Source organism: Neopsephotus bourkii, unplaced genomic scaffold (assembly GCF_033783945.1).
Source record: "Neopsephotus bourkii isolate Nb327-2 ecotype Australia unplaced genomic scaffold, CSIRO-AGI_Nbou_v1 NB_1423, whole genome shotgun sequence".
Lineage (NCBI taxonomy): Eukaryota > Metazoa > Chordata > Aves > Psittaciformes > Psittacidae > Neopsephotus > Neopsephotus bourkii.
The window spans coordinates 265,317-280,693 of record NW_026901900.1 but is presented as its reverse complement, the minus strand read 5'-3'; positions in this window follow the sequence as shown (position 1 = coordinate 280,693).

Genomic DNA, 15,377 nt, shown 5'->3' with positions numbered 1-15,377 from the left:
CAGTTACTGTGCAAGAAATAAATTTTACTTCTTTACTGTACAGGTCTGCCTGAGCACCTAAATATATGATGCTGCACAGCACAATAAAAAGCATTCATGCACATTTGCAGTTGTATTACAATTCTGTGCAGACATCTGAAGTTTGTAAATTCAGCCAGATACAAATTTGCATACATCTAAGACAAAAACGTAGGTCATATTTGTTGCACTAGTAAGCTGATTCGAAGAGATATAACAATGACAAAATCTACAATGTTGGCATAGATAACCACTTTTTTTGCCAACCTTACAACAGAAAAAAAACCCACCCAAGACCCACATTTAGAAATATTGCAAGGAGGTGGTAAGCAAGAGCAGGGTATTTTTTTATTGGTCAATATATCATGGGTAAAATCACTGCAGGAATGAAGTATTTGGGTCTAGAATCTTAACTTTAAATATTCTTAAAACATTTATATCTATATATAACTATATATAGATATATAATGTCATTTTTCCCTGTCCAAGCATCATAGTTTAGGTATATTGTTCCATTTACAAACCCGGTGACCTTTTTGATAATTTCTACTGAAAAAGATGATGTACCTCAGGTAGAGAGAACAAGCACACCTACTCTTTCTAATTTGAAATGTACATTTCTTGTCTTGCCTAAATGGTTCTCCTTTTGACTATCAATCTATCTGTGATGTTTCTGGTTTGAGATGCAAAGCAGAAGTCATGAGGTCTCACACTTACAGGGGATATTATATGTACTTAATTATTTGGAAGAACAGTGGAAAACTTGTCTCTGCTGAAGTCAGTGGAAATAGGGTTGGATTTCACCCTTGCTCATTATAAATCAAATTACCTATCTACAGACCAGGGTCCAAATAATTGTTGTCTCCTATTAGAAAACGCAGAGAAAGATTTGGTTGGTCTCACACAATTCCTAGTAGTTGAATATTTTAATCTTCCTAGAACAATGCTGCTTTAAAGTGGGATTCCTTGTTGGGTTTTTTTTTTCTTTTTTATTTATTTATTATCTGAATCTACAACTTAAATACCCCCTAACCACAGATAAATTGCAGATACCTTTAGCAAATAAGCACATCACCCCATTTGTATCCTGCTACTCAGCCACTTTAATAATCTTCAAAACACAACTGGCTAGGTCTGTTCTAGTTACTGTTCTTTCCTTGTTGTTACCTTTGTGGCATACAAGAAAATAAAAGCTTTTTGCTTAGAAGATGAAAAAAGAGAACATCAATGACAAAAAATAAACTAGAAGAAATATTTCTTATAGATGAAACTGAACAGGAAAACTTTTTATTGACTGGATAGATGATCAGAAAAAAATGTTTTTGATGCGTATCTCAGATACATGCCTCAACTTTTAATATTCCTGCTAGAAACAGATTATTTTATTGTTTCTTAATGGAAAATCTAAAATTAGGTAAATAAGGAAATTCACTGGAATAAAAACTATGCTATCATATGTTAAAGCTAGAGCCAGCCCTTCTCTGGCAGTGGGTTATGGGCTGATCTTTTTAGGTACATTGAAGGTAATTTCTTTCATATGGAGAGGTTAAAGGTTATCATAAAAGTCAATGCTTTCTTATTATAACATCTGTTCTTTTTACTTATTTTGTGATACATATTCAGTGTGAAAAAGAGAATGACAGACTAATGTTAGTTGACTATTTTCTTAACAGTAATTCTTTATTTTCTAACCAGATCCTCATAACAGTCCCATTCTGTCCTCTAAGTGATGCAGTCAGACATAGAAACATCAGCAGTATGTTCAGAAACGCAAGTATCTCTTTTATAATAGAACCTACATGGAACATATATGCTGTATTTTTTGTTAGCAATTACAACAATTTTTGCCCTGAGGTACATGCACTCATTTATTCCATTACAGATAATATAGATAAATGAGTATTGGGCCACAATATGCCCTTAATGCTCCCCCTTTTTTTTTTTTTTTTCCTGTTTCTACAATGTGTCTATGGTACTCAGAAAGCAAAAGAAATTTAAAACACTGCAGAAATCAATTACCATATGAGAAAATTCTCCACTTTCTACAACTGCTCTAAAACAGTGAGATTATCATGAGTTATAGTTTCCTGGAATAGGGTTTGTAATCTGTATTCAGAATTCTGGTACAGCCATCAATGCAGCCCCTTCTAAAAGCTTAATTAGGTGCATTATTTTCTGTCTTAGTGTCTCTCCTATCCTGATAACACGTTACATTTTTGTGGGGAGGAAGAAAAGGAAAGTATTGAAGGCAATATATGGTAAAGCACCCTCATGTTATTTGGGGTTTGGTCAGCCATAAAAATGTTCTTTGGAATATAGTAAATGGACTATATTAGTCAAGTGATGTTTTGACTTACAATGGGTATTTAGCAGATTGGCTGACCATTCAGGAAAACATCATGAACAGCAAAATGCTCCTTTGCCTCATATCAGTACACTCCAGTGACAAAAGAGAACACCCAAATATCTAATTTCCTTGTTAGGCAAGTTTGTACATGGGTGCAGGTATGAGAATAGGGTGCAGGTATGAGAAGAGGGTTAGGGTTATATATGGAGAATAACCCATAAAATATACTTGAACATTCAATTTCTTTTGCTTCTTGAAAAAAATTCCTGTATGGATGGGAGTTTATTTTATAACTTTTCATGTAGTAAATTACACATTTTAACAGCCTCTAGACTTGGATGGATTTCAAAAAGCCAACAAGATAATTGTAAAAGAAAAGGATTTCATAATATTATTATTTAGCAATAAATTTCCTTCATTTTCCTTTCCTTTCTCACTCTTTGTCTACAGGACCCCATTCTATCTGTCTTGGTGCCATAGGGACACAATAATTTATTTTAATCCTTTATCTACTTTTAAAAATCCTCTTTAGCAGCCACCACCATTAAAAGCTATTGGGAATCAAGTTAAATTTAAAATTCACTTTTATAAATGCTTGCATGAAAACACATCACTCATCTCATCCCATTCTCATCACTATAGCTGCATGTGTAATCAACAGTCTAGAAAGCAGGTGCGCATTTTGTGCAGGAGAGAGAAAATCAGGAAAAGAGTGGCGAGATTCACTAAAAGAAAAGTAACTTTGATAATGAAACAGAAAGTCCTGTCCCACAGATGAAGGTTGCAGTTGACTCCATATCCATCAAATAAAAAAAAAAAAGAACAGAATTTAGGCAGTATCACTCACCAACTACCACCAGGGGCAGATTTGACCTGGGGATATTAGTTTAATTTATGACCAGCCAAATCTGACTAAGACAATGAAAAATAAACCCAAATCTCAAAAATCCCCCCCCCCCCCTTCCTTTCTTCCTGGGCTTAAATTTACTCCAAAATTCTCTACCTCCATCCCCCAAGCAGGGCAGGGGGATGGGGATGGGGGTTGTGGTCAGTTCATCATGTGTTTGATGCTCCTCAAGGGAGGACGCCTCACAATCTTCCCTCACTCCACTTCCATGGAAGACAATTCACCATGAACTTCTCCAGTGTGAGTCTTTCCCATGGATTGCAGTTCTTCACACACTGCTCCAGTGTGGGTCCCTTCCACAGGTGCAGCCCTTCAGGTACAGACTGCTCCAGCCTGTATCCCCTGTGAGGTCTCCAGTCCTGCAGCAAACCTGCTCCAGTGTGGGCTCCTCTCTGCACAGGGCCACAGGTCCTGCCAGGAGCCTGCTCCAGTGTGGGCTTCCCTCAGGGTCACAGCCTCCTTCAGGCATCCCCCTGCTCCAGCATGGTGTCCTGCATGGGCTGCAGGTGGAGATCTGCTCCACAATGGACCTCCATGGGCTACAGGGGGCACAGCTGCCTCACCATGGGCTGCATCACCGGCTGCAGGGGAATCTGCTCTGGTGCCTGGAGCACCTCCTTCCCCCCTTCTGCACTGACCTGGGTGCCTGCAGAGCTGTTGCTCTCACACAGTCTCACTGCTCTCTCTGCTGCTGTTGCTCTGCCTTTTTTTTTTCCTGATAGGCTGTGCCTTAAACAGCATTGGGTCTGCTTGGATGTGGCTGGCACTGAATCTATCAGACGCGGGATTGGATCTATCAGCTGCTATCTAGCAGTTTCTCAAAGAAGCCTCCACTATAGCTCCCTTCCTACTGAAACCTTGCCACGCAAACCTGTACAACTTTCTTAACAAAAGACACACAGATATAGAAGTACCACAATTTCAAACAAACAAACAAAAAAATCAATTTTCTTCCACAATAGCTCCATTTTCTAGTAAAATAAATGAAGCTCTTAATGGAAATAGGAAGTTTCAAATTATAAAATCCAGACTATTCTTAATACCTCCTATGTACATATCTGGTTCATGATAACATTTTAGATAAAACTTTTCATTTATGCTTGAGGACATAATATATTTAAAATATTGAATTTTTTTTTTTTTCTGAGGAAGTGGCTTCCTACCAGTGCCAGTCGTCTGCAAAATGTGGCAATAAATTGCCCTGCTTCCCAAAACCAGACACTAAGTGGCTTCCTTAAGAGATAGATAGTTTATTGTTGATAAGACAACAGGAAGTTTAGCAAAAGAAAGCATGACATTAAGCAGAAAGTGTTCTATTCTGCAGTCTTATAATCCTTTATTCACCTTTCCCCTTCTCCACAGTAGGTGAGTGCTAACAGGACCATGTAAACTGTCCTTTGAGCTCATCTGAATTATCTTCTAAAATTCACTGCATTTTAGGGCTTACGTATATTTTGCAACACTGCCTGCAGTGCAGGAGTGAAAAGTCTTTAAAGGAAAAATAGTATCTGTACAATTTTTGCCTGAATAAGAAGCAGAGAGGCACCACATTAGGTCCAGGGCATTCCAGGGAATAACTTGTGAACCAGAAAAGCCTAAGTCTGTTTTTCCTTCATGTAGTCTAGTAGGGAATAATTTTCAACAGATTATTTATCAGGAATATTTTATTTTCTTCACTTTATTTAATTTTTCCTGTGCCAACTGCCACAATGGGGAAAATTTTTCTGTCTTAGTCTTTGCTGACTGAGTTTCTCCAGTCCTTTTTTTTCTTTCCTTTTTTTTTCCTATAATTTTTCTTTCTGAATAACTAAAGAGTTATGCATGTAATGAGTAGGAGTCCCAGTGAATTAATGTATGCTCTAGTTGAATATGCGGAGATGCCAAGCAGCAGAAGCAACAACTCTTTCACAGTTCCTTTATGCCTTCTTTCTTAATTACTCTAGCTTCTCTTTTATGGTTCCTCATAAAGCCCATGTGACGGAAAACAGAAATACAACATATAAATCAGTGTGCTCCTGGCCCAGATACCTGTGTTGAGCATAAGAAGTCCTTTTGGTCCTTCAGCATTGGTTTTAGTTTTTTTTTTATTGCTGTTTCTTCTACATAGGCTTTGCAAGTAGAGATGAGCATGGGAAATTATTCCTTTTTAAACTCTAGCAGAGCAAAGCAGCTCCATTCTCTCCAAGAAATGGCGCAGCCCAAAGATACAGAGCTGTTGTTACATCTTGGTCTCCTTTTTCCAGAAGTGCATTTGGTTTTAATTCCAGCAGTGATCGGACAGAAAATACCCACTCATATTTCACATGCCAAACCCTGGAACCCAAATCTGATTCCTGGAAGCTCCCTTCAGCTCACTGCCACACTCACGTTCCTGGCTGTGTTAAGGGACAGTGTTTTGGCTTAAGAAATGGGGAATGGGAAGTCAGAGCATACAGAGGGATGCAGATGCCTGAGGCTGTGGTGAGTCCAGAAGCTCACCCATTCTGTGGGTGAGCAGGCAGGGCCTCACATTGTCAGGCATTTCGTGTGGAAGGAGAGTTGAAATAGTTTTAGCCAGAGGCAGCTCCCTAACAGGTTAACCTTGTACCTGTGGACAAAAATGCCTGACATTCCCTGCTGCTCCCTAGGAAGCCAGTGGAGAATGTGACAAAGTGTTTCTTTTATGTGGGCTGCTCTACCTCCAGAGAGGGTAAAGGATTTAACTCTTGTGCTGCTCCTATGGGTAAATTAAACACTAGCTTTAAAAGTTTGCCCCTTGCAGGGTGAGGAATGTAAAGCTAGGCATATTTGCACCAACATTTGGTATTTAAATTCAGTTACTGGAATAACCGTATGCGATTATGAACCATTTGGCTGTAATATAAACATGAAACTGCACAAATTGAATCTTGATCCTCTATAGCTCCACTTAGCCCGTGGGTGGGTCAAGGCAGGACTTCACTTCCAGAACACAGACTCTTCAGGGCAGCAGCTAGAATAGGAGTCTCAAATTCCATCTGAGGGGTTTGGATCCTGTGACAATTAGTGGCAATCTCAGAATACTTTTTTTTTTTTTTTTTAGTTGTTCTTTTAATCCCTTAATTTTGTGATATGATAAAAAACTTAACTTTGGGACAGCTTTGTTCGCACAATCGGTGTCCTCATACGTGATGTTATCTGGCTCCGTTCTCAGGAATATTCATTCACATATGCTACATGCATTAATTTACAGGAATCAGCGATTTTTAGTAATTATTAACCTGTATTTTTTACTTCTGATTAATTAAGAATTATCAGTGATTCTAAGTTTTGTGAAAAGTTTATATCATTTGCAGAGAAGTTAAATCACAGGTCACTAACACTAGGAAAAATCTAATTTAGTTAAATCAGCTTATACCAGCATGTTTGTTGTGAAAGTATAGAAGGCTGATAACCTTCTTTTAATGTCAGAATGGTAATTACTACTTGCCAGTTGTGTAAGCACCTGGTGCTTTTTATTGTGGGGAATTTTTCTTCCCTCCTAAAACTTTTTGTTTTTTAATCTTATTTATCAGATATATTTGCAAAGTAACATGGCAGCTAAGGACCATTTCAACCTTGAGCTGCATAAAGTAGAGATATTTATGGCTCTCATGGAGCAGGGGGATAATAGACTCTATCTATGTAGTGAGACTGAACCTGGAATATTGCACTGAGAGCTTTAGGCACCTCATTTCCTGAAAAATGTAGACAATCTGGATGGAGTGAGAGAAGAGCAATGGATAATAATCATGAAGATAGAGGGATTGCTTTGTAAGTAGAGATTAAAAGAGACTCAGCACTCAGCTGTAACAAACAATAAAAAACTTCAGAAATAAATGCTCCAAACCTTATATAGTAACCCACTTATATATAACTAACGTAACATTCACAGTATTTTCTATTTAGTATACCAAAGGCATAATAAAATGTGTTTTTTTGCAGACTGGAAGTTAGACAATAAGTAATCCAGAGACTACAGTGAGCAAGAAGAAAAAGCTTCTTTCCTCCATCACTCCATGTTAGTTAACCAGCAAGGGACTATTACAGTGGTTCAGTAACTCATTTTCCACATAACCTAAAACTTCCTGTAAGTTCCATTCATGCAAGCTATGATATGGATGGAGCCATAACGTTAACATTTCACTTAGTAATTCAGAATCCCAGGAACTGTTTAGAGCTCGTACATGGAAAAAAGACATAATGCTGACTTCTTTAATAAACACTCTGCTTCTGCTCTGACACCAAGTTTAAATCAACCTGGAAGTCAAAACTTGAGTTAAACCTAGCAAAGGTCCATGCTTTTGCACAAAATCTGAGGAATTAGGAGGGGTGAAGCTATAAATTTGCTTTTGTACCGCTTTTGAATAAGCTAGTCCAGTCTTGGTACCTTTGCAGCCATTGGCATTGACCATGAATGGACTCAGACTTCATAGACAGGACAGTCATGTGGGAATTCAGCAAGGTGTGATTTGAAGCAAAATCTATACAAAATGAGCTCTACCTGCATACATTTTTGTTTTAATTTGGTGTGGTTTTCTCTAATCTCTTTAAACACAAATTAGATCTCTTCTGCTATAAGACAAATGGGAAAATGCACTTCTATCTTGCACGGAGTGTCCACACCCATGCTCACAGCAATAGGGACCTTTTGTAAATAAGCCCTGAGTTTAGTGGAAAGGATAGTCAATTACAAGTTTTGTGTTCGAACTGATTGTTATTTCCAGGCCTTAGCATCTGAGAAGCCTAGAGGCCATAACTGATACAAATCCCTTGTCTGCAGTTTTATGCTTTGTGGCATAAATCAGAATAGTTAATTGCATTTCATGAAAGGACACTGATTTTGCATCAGCTGAGGATTTGATTTCTGCTGAACTTGAATATTTGCAATGACAAATGTGCTGCCGAAGTGACTCGTGAGAATTGTCTAGGGGAAAGGAAGCTGGTCACTGCACCTTTAAAACAGAAATGACACTGACACATGACACAGGTTCTGTGATGCAGGTAATCAAGTAGGGGAGACTCAAATGAAACAGCAAATCTTACATCCTAAACTGAGTACTGAATGCAGGGTTCCAGTAGTGAAAGGGGAATTACATGTCAAAGTCAGCGTCATGTGTTTTATGCTGTAGATAAATTGTCACTTTAAACACAGAAATCTGATTAAATCTGCACTGTCAAAAGAGTAGCCGAAGATGGGTAATTGAAGTGAAAAATGCAAACTGTTGGTTGCAATTTGTTTCTTAAGCATTGGAAAAAAGTGGTGTGAAGGAAATAAAGTGATAAAATTTTAGCTGTCCACTAGGGACACTTACTTGGCAGTTGATACATTGTCCATCTCTTAGAAAGGATTATGTATTCAGGACCCCTCAGTTAAATTGGCACATTAAGATTTCTGACTTAGTGTCATAAATGTAGAGCAGAAATTCTGCTAGCTGGTGGCAGGTCTGCCTTTGGGGCTTTGTCCAAATCCAGATCTCTGCAAGTACAATTCTAGGACTGGATCTGTTTCCAGTTTTGCTTAGCATAGCTCCTTCACAGTCAGCAGGGCTATGCTGGTTTATACCTGTGGAAGACCTAGGCCTGAAGAGATACTTTCAATTTAAGTCAAATGTAATCCTGCAGGTGTTCAAAGAGACAGGAGAGGACACTGCTGTGATGGTGTGGGAATGCATGTCACTCTCCAGCTGTGGCCTCCCTCAGACACAATGCTCCTTGCAGGGGCTCCTGGAGAAGAGCTGGCATTTTGCACTGAGTAGAACAGTTTGAATAGAGGCCTCTGGGCAGGCTGAGAAGCTGTCTCACTGATCACAGCATGTGTATCTGGCACTTGGTTGGAGACACAGTTAATCATATCAAACATGCAGCAGGGAGATGATGCAGAAACTAGTGCTCCTGTTGGACTGAAGGAGTGGGAAACAAGTGAGTCTCCGACATGAATTCATCCCCCAGCCACTGCTTTGAGAGCAGGGCAAGAGGCTTCTGGCAGACAACATCTTTCATGCTGTGGAACACGAGGGTACAGAAAAAACACCCTGCAGAGCAGTAGCTTTGTGGGCCCTGAAGCAAGTTTGGCCAAGTTCCAGTTATTAACAGGCTGCCGCCTCCTCTTTCCCTGGCCTCACACAACCATGGAGGCAGACCTTCCCTGCCGCAGCTGCCACTGTAGGGGAAGAATGTAGGACTGCGACTCCAAGCTGGAAGATGCAAGACATGTATATATGTCCAAGTCATTGGTTATCAACCAACCATATTCTATGGTTCTATTTTCCTTGGCTTTTATCAGCCAAGGTAAAGGAGTTCAGGCAGAGGAAGGGGTAGGAGTAGTGAAGAGCCAGGTGGCTAGGGGCAGGAGGTGGGAAAAAGTTACTTCTACTGTAGAAAACACAGCTGGAATGTTGATTGTGTTCCTAATCACCCATATAATGTAAAGCTGTTCTTGAGAGTCAAGAAGGTCTGTGATAAGATAAAAGAGGAATAATGAGTTTTTCTTACACAAGGCAACTGAAAGACAGTCACCTTTGGTCTGAAGGCTGAGAAGAGATATGGTATCTTTTTAGAAATGCATCAGTGGAGAAAACATCAAGGAAGGAGAAGGGCTAAGAATCTGTAAATTGGCTGGGAATTTAAACCTAACTAACAAAGCAGTAAGGTGACTGCTATGGGAATAATAGGGACAAAAAAAACTTTGCCTGTCAGAAAGGAACACCAACAAATATACAATGTGATGCCCTCTTTATTAGAACTCATCTTGAAAAGAAAGGAGGCTGAGTACCTTTCAGTTCATTGTGCCTTAAGAAAGGATCACTGAGAAAAGGTGAGAGGAAATACACACGTGTTGTAGAACACAATAACATTTTCTGTAAGACTTCAAATAACATGACACTTGTGAAAAGTCTCCAGAGCTAGCACAACTAATGAAATTACAACCTTATGTGTACCTCTGATAATAACCACAGAAGTTTTGCTTATATGAGGAGCGTAGAATCAGGTCTGTTCTATTCTGTATTGGGAGAGGTGGGTGTATTCCAATTATTAAATTCTTTCTTTGGTTATACAACTGATGGCTGCAGAGATTAACATATCAACCCGCCTGTACCACAGTGTAGGTTTCCAAGCTGAATAAAACACTGAGCACACTGGAGCTTAGGAATCACAGAATAATATTTCCCTGGTGTTTACCCTTTCTGCAATAATTAGGATTGAGGAATTGTGCTCAGGACTAAAGATGCTATAGTAATTCCAAGATTCAACAACTCATGAAACACAGCATCGCAGTAGATAGGAGACATTTGTTTTCTTTTTAATTAATGAAAGGAGTATAACTGATGGAAGATGAGAAAGGACAACAAATTGGGCTTCAGCTGTTTACTAGTTGCCTCAGGGCCTTAGATTTTAAATTAGTTGTTTGTGCTAACATCTCTGAGCACTGACATTCAGGTGCAGTTTCAGTGTAGTTCAGACTCACTCTATTGAGGTAAGATAGCTTACGCTCAGCCCATATTGTTTTGGCATTCAGGGTAGGCAGCTCACGCTCACAAGTTAAGTAATTTCTGTATAAAACTTCCATTAGTGACTGCTCATCACACAAATACTGCTAATGCCTCTCTATCCACCTGTGTGTTTCTGGACTATGCTGGCAGAGTAGCATGTAACTGATGTTCTCAGAGTGAGTCAAATCCTCTAGTCTTTACTCCTTTCAGTTCAATAAGGACTGTGACTTGGCAAAGTGAAGGATTTGAATTAATTTGGACACATTTCTCTCTAATTTCCTTCTATTTTCTCATCATTATTATTATATCAGGATCGCAGACTAGGTTTCATCAAACATGCTACACAAATGTTTTAAAGCCCTTTCACTTCACTGTGTTTCTTTTAAAGATCAACATTTTCCTTCTCCTAATAAAGAGATTCTATGCTTAGTTTCTTCTTTCTTTTAAATACTTTCTCAGTACCAAGCTTGGTGTTTTCTTCGTCACTTCCGGGTCCTTTCCTTTCAATCTTCGCTGAGATATGCCTTCATATTCAGGACATTATAATTTCATTTATTCCCAGGAGATGCAGGGTCTCCTTTTCATGTGACCCAGATGCTACATATCCATTGTCCCCCTCATTCTGTCTCTGTATCCTGACTCATCCCAGTGTATTTGTCAGCATATGCTTTGGTGGTTACTCTTACTAAAAAGCTGTTCTTGTCAATCTCAGAATTTCTAATGAAATTCTACCACATAGAGGTGGATTTAAAACAGTAGAGAGGAAATGATGGGGCTTGCTTTCTCATGCATACAACAGGTTTTGTGGAGAGACAGCTCTCCATCTGCAGGACAAACACTGAGAATCCACTTTCATTCAATGAAAAGGTAGCTCATGGCTATGCTGCCATCAGCATCCTTTATCTCAGATGCTGCAGCCATAACCTACAATTATTTCCCTTTCTCTGCTTACTACAGAAACACAGACTCATTTTTGCAGAAATGGAACTCAGTCAACACTGGAGGAGGAAGGAAGATATCTTCTCAAAGGTTTTATCTGAGTTGCCAGAGGAATGGCACAGTAGTGGGAAGTAAAACTGATTTATCTTGCCAACACTTTATTAGTGCAGTTCCCACAGTGTCTTGCTGCAGAAGGAATAATATGCTTCATACATTGATAGAGCTGGAGATATTAGGAGCTCAGCATTTGTCATTTAAAGTGTCACTTGACATTCTAAATACAGGAGGATATTGTGGTTATTACAAGTAGTGGGGTGTTGGCTAAGGAATTTTAATGGTGCATATTATCATGGAGAAAAAAGTGAGCCAGTTTTTTCATGCATACAAGAAGTAGGGTGTTTGATAGTTTCCACATCAGACTCAGCTTTTGACAAAAAAGAGCTAGGGAAAAATGCTCATGCTGAAATATACAAATTCCAAAACCTTCTACCTTATATTCAGCTGCTGTGACTTCTTCTAATGAGAATCCCTCAAGCATGAGAACATGTCGAGAGACTTTGATCTTGCACTTAAAAAGACAGCTGAAAAAGAGCTCCTTCAGAAAAATTCTGGAATGAATCTCAACTCTCAAACAAGTCAGTCTTTACATTTTTCAGTACACTGTTTACAATAAATCAAACATTTTCATTTTAAAACTGTAATAAGCTAAATCATGAAGGGAATTCATTCATAAAAAAGCCAAAGTATAAAAAATTATCTATCTCTGAGCTCTCCAGCTCAATATTTCCAATAAGTCATAAGTTTGTATGAATCCAGAGAGGAAGAAAATATTAAATTTCTGTTAGCATTTTGCACAGATATTTATTTGTTTGTTTTTGCACAGCAAATATTTTTCCATGGGAGTACCCACAAGGTGACTACCTCCTGTAGAGTTTCATGTATCATTTACCAAGTCTTTAGAAATAAATTAGGAGAAAGATATTTTCTGCCACTCCATTTATATGTATAACAATTTTGTTGTTTTAGCACAATCCTTATATTTACTGATATGTAAGATTCTCTACCCATATGCAAAAGCACTCTGTCAATCTTTCTGGTTTGGCTGAAGTGAGGTCTAAACACTGAGAAGGAACTGCAAGTTAGAGGTTGTACACAGAATAAGTTGGAGGATAAAGATGACAAATTCCATCTCATCTTCGACATTTTTTGTAGGTCTTCAGATGACACAGCTTGTCTCTTTATCAGTAGCTTGTTATGAACAAACAGGAAGTTACATCTGAGAATCTGCTTATTGCACATTTAGCATCCCCTAACTAAAAAGAAAGGAATTTTCAGTGAGCATCAGGGACCTTGATACAGCTTTTCATTGAGACGATTGTACATTGTTCCATGGTTATTTACAGAGAGCAGAAGATATTGCAGACTCTGTGGGTCACAGTTATGTTGGCCATCTCTTTTTTAGTTAGTCAGTAAACCTACGTGATACTCAGATAAGAACACATGCCTATCTAAAAAAAAAAAAAAAAAAAAACCAAGAAATTTTATTAGGGGAGGTTTGGCTGAACACTGTGGGTTTAGAAGCATTCTGAGTTTAGACCAGAAACTGTAAATGGTTTTGAAAACAAACCTCAGGAACTCACTCTTCAAAATGTTGAGGAAATTTTGGAGATCTGACAGTCTCTACTTCTATGTATTTTAAATGCAACTATTCCAGAAACGGGAGAGATTGTTTTTTACTGCTAAGTAAAATACAGCAGCTGCAGCCGGTATCAAACCTGCAGCCAATTTGCATTGTGGTATATTCTCCAAAGCATATGTTGACAGCTGCAGAGTACTTCTAATAATGACAACGTTCGAGAGATATCAAAGAAGATGATGTGAAGAGTAATCAAAATGACTGACCTGACATTAGATCCAAAATAAGAATAGCTCAACTTTTCTTAACTGGTTCTATCCATCTTAAATTGATGTATTTTAATATCAGATACTTGAGTTATAAACTTCATTTCAGTACTAGGCTCGTTTAAATAATCTCCTCTATACAAGAGAGTCTTAAAGACATACTCATATTTAAATAAAGTTGTGATTTTCTTTAACCTCAGTTTAAACAAATGTCAGAAGTAAATCCAAATCCTGGTCCCCTAAAAAAAAAAAAAAAAAAAGAGGAAAAATAAAAAAGAAAATAAGAGAGAAAGAGAAATAAAGGGGTGTTGTTTAACAAAAAAGAATACATACGATCACTTTTTCTTTCCTTTCTTGTAAAATTTGATGATTTGAGCTATGGACATGAACAGTTAAGAGTATCACCCTTGTGCCAATACTCAAACAAACATAGGGCTTAAGTGATTTTGTGATTAGTTAATTTAAGACAAGTGGAGGCAAGAATATTCACAAGCAAAATACAGACCTTTGAAAACAGAGGGTAGATCTGCTCAACTCAGTCCTTATTTTCCAGGGGGCAAAAGATGTGGCTAAGAATAGAGAATGGCTAAGGACACATTGGCATTCTAAGATATGGCAACATATGTCTAGGATGATCAATGTTATTTATTTGAGAAATAACAAACTGAACAAAAATACAGTAGCGCCAATTTCATGAAATGAAGCAATTTCATTTAGTTATTGGATGAAGGAATGAAATAATTACTTCATATAATAGAAATACCTCTAGGTATATCATCTAACTTGTAGGAGATTCTAAGATTAAATCTTTGCCCTAAATCAGACAAATTAGAACCCTAAACTTTTGTTTCTAACATTTAATACAATATACAGATAGCTCTGTAGGGCAGAAAGCAAAATCTGGCCCAGACTGTTTCACAAAAAAAGATAAACTAGTACATTCTACACTGGATCTCAAAGTATCTTATAATCCTCCTCTTCCTCACCTTTCACTAATCAGTACTGGCTTTTAGACAATTTTACCTTTCATTGTAATTGGCAAACAGCCCTTTTTAATTTAACACCCCTGAATTTTATTAATAGCACTGTCACCGGTTTATTCAGATGTCCCCAAATTTCTCCACACCTATATGCTCCCTTTCTTCCACCCTTGGCTAGCTTTCCTCCTCAGACAAATTGAAAAAAAAAGCCCCATCAATAACAAATTAATAAAGTTATTTACTTTTATTCCTATTTACATCACAAGTGAAAGGGCTTCAAATTTCATTAAGGAGAATATGCAATTTCATGGTATTCTGCTTGGATACCTTCAACAGGCTTGAAGAAATGCATAAACAACTATCAGTCTGATAACCGCAATGATTTCAAGTCTACCGAAACAAATAGAGATTTGTGATTTTCCAACCAATATATTTATTTCATGATGAACAATCTAATAAGAACATCTGATTATAAGGCTCTCTGCTCATTGTCAATTCTGCAGTCCTTGAAATAGCAGTACTATGATGAAATAACCTCCTCCCACCAGAGCTAGATGCTGCCTTTGTGCATCTTTGATGCTGATGCAAACTGCGATCCTTATACTATCTATATTATTACTGTAGGACTGGAGAAAAGACAGGTGAATATTGCAGAAGAATGTTAAAAAAACTCAAAACATTCCTATGGAATTTGAACACTCCTCTCCAAATCACTTTGACAACCTTTTTAATTTATACTCTAGAAACAGCTGTTTCCTAAATTTTGTGTAGAAAGCAAAGGTTTTGAATGAACT